The sequence below is a fragment of the Mauremys reevesii genome, linkage group 2, assembly GCF_016161935.1.
Source record: "Mauremys reevesii isolate NIE-2019 linkage group 2, ASM1616193v1, whole genome shotgun sequence".
Lineage (NCBI taxonomy): Eukaryota > Metazoa > Chordata > Testudines > Geoemydidae > Mauremys > Mauremys reevesii.
The window spans coordinates 257,635,661-257,641,660 of NC_052624.1; the positions used below are offsets into that span (position 1 = coordinate 257,635,661).

General features: G+C 39.2%; 1 long non-coding RNA gene across 1 annotated transcript in view; it reads right to left on the bottom strand.

Annotated features, from left to right (window-relative positions):
- The window catches only part of LOC120398875, a 67,805-nt gene extending 62,119 nt beyond the window's left edge, over window positions 1-5,686 (bottom strand). Inside the window, exon 1 of the long non-coding RNA XR_005594764.1 lies at window positions 5,619-5,686. This is a non-coding gene — a long non-coding RNA (uncharacterized LOC120398875). The remainder of the gene's footprint in view (window positions 1-5,618) is intronic.
- Between the last annotated feature and the right edge of the window lie 314 nt (window positions 5,687-6,000).

Below are 6,000 nucleotides of genomic sequence, written 5' to 3' on the forward strand. Positions count from 1 at the left end.
ATGCTGGCATTTATGAAAAAAACAAACAAAATTGGTTTGGGCAGAACCGAATCCAAAGGTTACAAAAAATCTGGCCTTCTGCCCAACTGAAGTGGAGAATGGATTTGAGCTTCTGTTTCCCCATACAGCAAGAGAGCACTTTGGCCACTGGGGTTGTCTAGTGTGGGAATCTCTTCTATTGAAGCTGTTACACTATGTCTAAATAAACAAACAGCCATTAGCTTAAGGACATGAGCTTGGGTCTCCTACCTCATAGGTTGAGGTAGCTTAGCTACAGAGTCATTTTCATGCTTGCTGTTTGGCCCATGACTATTCACGTATTTTATATACAATAAAGCAGCTTGAAAGCCCCCCACTACTCTGTACCCCAAGATAAAAGGCAGTCTTCTGGCCTGGGGAGAAATTAAGTTCAAATCCCTTCTTCACCTAAGCTAGAAAGAGGAACCTAACCCACATTTCCAGTATCATAACTAAGTGCGAACCCCCTGGCCTAAACATTATTAGAGCTACAGTTGCTACTTTGTGAATGGTGAATAAGTTCTGAAATACATATATTTACTGAAACTATTTACTGAATTTGTTTCAAAATTGCACATACTTTTGGGTCAGCCAAAACTGCATTTTTTGGTGAATAAACTAATAATCCAAAACATTTTCCCTAGGTCTTTTAGAGCAAAGCAAATAATTTACTCTAAGAATTTAAACTCTTATTCTCTGTAGACCATAATTCCTTTTCATTTACTCATTATATGAATTTTCATTTCCCTCCTCACAACTGATCATGAACAGTTCACTATGAGCATTCAATAGTTGAATTTAGACATGTGATTTGTGTTGGCCCAACTGGTATTGATCACCTAAAACATGATATTATGACTGTTTGCTAATTTGGTCTGTGTAACTCCTAAATTCAGGAGGGAGATTTGAAGAAGTCACAGGAGCTTTCAATATCTGGGAGAGACTTATTAGTTTAGGGAAAGGTCACAGATAAACAAGATTAGGGAATCTTAATATATTTTAAATCTTCTTCTTAGGCCACACAAAATTTTGCCTAAGGCATCATTCCCAGAAAAATTAGGCTATTGCAAGGTGTATGAATATAGACTGGAGTTTACCTTTTGTCTTATATTCACACAAAATAATTGCAGGTGCATATTCAGTGTTATCTATGAAGGATGCAGTCAGGTTAGCTTCCTGTCTGGCTCATTTAACTGACTCAGTGGAAAGGTTTTGGGAGCCCTGTCCCTCTTCTGTGTTAAGCAAAGTCCCAGTTCATATAAATATACCATGTACATTATTGTATTACCGGCCTGTAATTTTCTTCCATCATCACATTAACACAAATTAAGTGGGCATGTGTGGGGTTAGTTTTAAGGGCTGGTCAGATTCTTGCCTGGCTTGTTTTACTGCTTATCTGTCAGGGCTCTGCTGTGGGATTTGAAGAACCTCATTCCTGTGACGTATAAAGCATACCACTTTTGTTGAAAATAGTTGTGCCTGTGAGCTTAAAATTAACTTTTCATGTGAATTAGATATGGCTTATTTAATGTTTGCACAAAACAAATGTAGCCCACTGGCCATTTTGTTATATGTGCCTCTCTGTACCCAAGTCACAGACTATGTGCGTTTATTACAGTCTGTACCTTCAGAATGGGGCTCTTTAGCTGGAGCTATCACAACCTATGCTTCCACTTTGGAGGTCTGTTGTTCAATCCCTGCTGGTGGCTGTCACATGAGTAGAGGCTCACCCAGCATTAAATTCCTGTAATCTTCAGCTGTTTGGGATCTATTTCTTCTGTCCAGCAGGAGCATGTAACCTCCTGGTCAGTAGGTGGCATATGTATTGTCTGTGAATCTGCCATAGGGGATTTGAATCTGTTACAGTTCTTAGCTAGAGAGGCTGGTTCCTTAGCTCAATAAAAAACAAAACAAAAACAAACAAACAAAAAAACCTGCTTTCAATTCTAGAGTCTAGTTCAATTTGCTAAGATGGTGACCTCACCCACACATAAAAGAATACAAGCACAGATGCAGTGAATTAAAAATCTAGCAAATATGTTTGGAAAATTTTGGTCCTCATAGCTCTGCTTAAATGTGACAGTTGCCATCTTGGCCCACAGATTGAGGATTGTGCTGGCTGTTTCCTGAGCTAAAAGCATGAGCTATTTCAGCTTGAGCTAAAGAGCCGAGGTTCCATAGGTGTTGGCTGTAATAAATCAAATCCTCCGCAGATCAGCCCAGAGGGAAATTTGTAATACACACTCCTCAGTGGGATCACTTACTATCACTACACTGACTATGGGATCAGTCATCATGGGTCTTGCTGAGTGTCTGAGTAGTGTGTGTGTCTAAGGGTTTCTCTTAACCTCTGGTGCAGGCTTCCCATATCACCAGAGTCTGGACATGTTGCTACTTCACAGGTAGGTGGGGAGTAGTAGGTGGAGCTTTGGCTTCACCCTTCATCCTCTCCCAGGCACCACTAGTGCAGCTGAGCCAGTACAGAGAGGACAGTAAGTCCCAGCAAAAGGTTAAAGTAACTCCTTGCTGAGTGGGACCTTTACTCTCTCTTTCTCTGACTGACTCTCTCTGTGCCCTTCCCATATTATCCTTCTGCTGTGGTCTTGCTGGTGCATTGTGGGAGGAGAAGCATACATTAAAGCTGACAAGTTATCCTGACCTAACCCTTTCTCAGAATATTCATTTATAGGTGAGAATACGTTACAATGCTCTTTTCTTTGGCCATACTGGTTTATTTGCAGCACCCATTTTCTCAGTGCAGCCTATGCTGCATTGCACAGAGGGGTATCATGACAGCACTGTTGTGTCCATATAAGCTCCTACCATGCAACGTGGTATGTACCTTTTCATTCCGTTGTGCAGATGATCGGACTCTGACAGATATATAGATGTGTGTGTGCACAATAAATGTCCAGATGCTCAGCTTGTTGAGTGGTTCATTGTACTCCACCATTTTATAGCAGGAGAGGATCTATCCCATTTCATTTATTTGTATGAGTCTATATCTCCTATCTAAACCTACATAGTTTATAAAAGTTTTTAAAGAGGTGCAGACACAGGAAAATGTTTAAAATCAATAAACTCCCCACAAGTAACTGAGGCAAAATTGGTCCTTAACTTGTATACTATTTTAAACTGAAACATTTAAAATACTCTTATATTTAAAATTTCCTTTTAGGCATAATTGTTTCAGCTCATCTGTGGGGAGGTTACTTTGCCTTTCCCCCCTCATAATGTTCCTTTTCATAACTAATATAAGCATGTACATTCATGACCTGTTGCTAGAAAGATTTTTTAGTTTAATCCTTTAGAAACAATGTCTGAACATTTCAAACCACATTGCTATAGCCTGATACAGAATTTATTTTTGTACTTCTTAGGCTCCAACAATGAAAAATTGTGAGAGTCCCTGTTACACTAAAAACCTGGGAAAAGCTAAAAATATAAGTCAAAAGCAATGAGAATGGCTAGAATTTTACCTTCCAAATTACAAAGGAGGCTGTACAACACACAAGCTACATTAAAATAAAATAAAATAAAATAAAAACCCAGCTTGGTTTAGCGGGTGTTGTAAATGCCCGGTTGGATTATTTGTAACCACTTCCCTTACTTGCTCCTTAGTCAGGGCTAAATAAATAAGAGAAAGGCGTTTCAGCTCTCCAAAGCCACCTTCATGTATCTTCTTAGCTGCTGGCTAAAGCATTTGGACTACAGTAAATCGAAGTTAGTTCAAAGTCTTTCCTTATCCTTTAGTTAGAGTACTAGAGAACCTCTGCTGTGATTGAGCTTTATTTTTAGCAATGAAGTTACAAAAAACAGTCTTTATTGAATCTGAAAACATTGCATTTCACAAGAAAATTGTAAGTGCAATCTGTGAGGCTGGCTGGTTCACTAAAGAGCATTGTGGAACTAGCAATTTTAGATTCACAAGTATTTGTGCATTTTATAATCCACCACCAAATTCAATCATTCCTGGTAGCCAATATGAAAGTTCAGAGCCAAAATAATGAAAATCTTCCCCCCTGCTTCTAGGTTCTAAAAAAATCCCTATACTCTAACAGTCTTCAGAAGAAGATCAAGCAACTAACTGCTCAACCAATTAAACAATTTAGAAGCTTCCTATCTTAGAAAAAAACTCTTACTGACCGAGCACACTCTGAGCACATGGCAATATGTGTATGCAATTCTGAAAGCTGCCTTTTCCAAATTAACCTTTTAATGAGAATTAATTAATCTATAATAAAGAAGATTTATAAGATGAAAAAGTCTAATCTTTAAACATTGTCACCTATAAATACTTGGGGTGACATTCTGTTCTATACCTGTAAGAGTTGTTAGCCCCTTTTTCATGCTCTTGATCCTGGGCGCTGTGGAAGGCAGATTATGGGCTGTGTTCCTCAGTGCCTACACCAGGGGAATCCTGTCCCAGCCAGAACCGGGGCTTTTGGAACCCCCTTAGGTAGCTCCAGCCCTTTTACCCAGCTTCAAGCAAACACAGTGGGAGAGGAGTTCTCACTCTTGGTCTTATTAGTGATTTTGATTGCTATTTAACTAGGATGCTCAGTTTTTCTTTTCAGCCAGTCTTCCTGTTTCTATCTTCTACTGACTATTTGTCACAGTGTCTTATTTGTTTGTCCTCCTTCTCCTACTGCTTTGCTCCAGCCACACTTCCAACCTTCCTGCTCCAATCCATGTATATGTGGAGCAGCCAAGTAACATTAACAAGACCTCTACAATCTTTACTATTTTAATTGCACTTTGTGGTTTAACTCATACAAGGGTTTGGGGAGCAGAGCCTTGGAAAAGTGTAGGTATCCTATACCAGTCCACTTAAACACCTTGCTATTCATTTGCCTGTGCTAAATACATAGATACCCACAATGTTCTTACATCTGTTATCAATGGTTTTTACTAGAATTATCTCATGCTTCAGAAGCTCACAGTTATTTTATGGCAGAGCTAGTGTCTTGGCTCTGGAAACACTGTGAGAGGTGAACATTGTACAGCTAGATGTAATTTCTTTTCTACAGCATACTTTGGCAACGTGAATTGTGCAGTGTTTCTCTATACATTTTTCGTTATGTCTTATTCCCAGTATGTCTCAGGGTACGTCTTCACTACCTGCCATATCGGCGGGTAGCAATCAATTTCTCGGAGTTCGATATATCGCGTCTCATCTAGACGCGATATATCGAACTCCGAATGCGCTCTCGTCGACTCCGGAACTCCACCACTGCGAACGGCAGTGGCGGAGTCGACAGGGGAGCTGCGGACATCGATCCCGCGCCGTGAGGATGGGTAAGTAATTCGAACTAAGGTACTTCGACTTCAGCTACGCTATTCGCGTAGCTGAAGTTGCGTACCTTAGATCGAACCCCCGCCTAGTGTAGACCAGGCCTTATAATGCATGTGGCAGCTTGTCTTTATTTCAAAATTTTCTTAAACTGAGATGTGTTGACATCTACTGGCCTGTTCTAATCTTATGTCCATAACAATGATGATTATTCAAGACTATGTAAGCAGGTTAAGCATTTGCTGTTGCTGACCATTCAAACAGAAACAATCCAATGCTAAATTCACAGGGGATGCTATAATAATACCTCATTGCAGAATAGTGTTTTCTCATTGTCCTTTGAAATCTCAATCCATCAACAACTATTAAGAGATCAGTCAACTGTTGGAAGACAGTTATGAAAGCATTTTTCAGATGGCATTTCTTATTGTATTTGACATCACATGTAATTCAGGGTGAAGTAATTACATATTAAATGTTATTGACTCTGGTTAGCAGTATGTCTTTCTAATTTACTTAAGAAGATTTTACTTATAACAAAAATGGCAGTGTTTTCATAATAAAACAGATTTCTTTTCTTATCCATTTGCATTTTCACAGAGTACTATTTTTTTTGTTGGTACTTATAGATAAAACGAAGGCTGATCACTCTTAAGTAAGTTTTACATTGCCGTTATGTTACTCTGTGC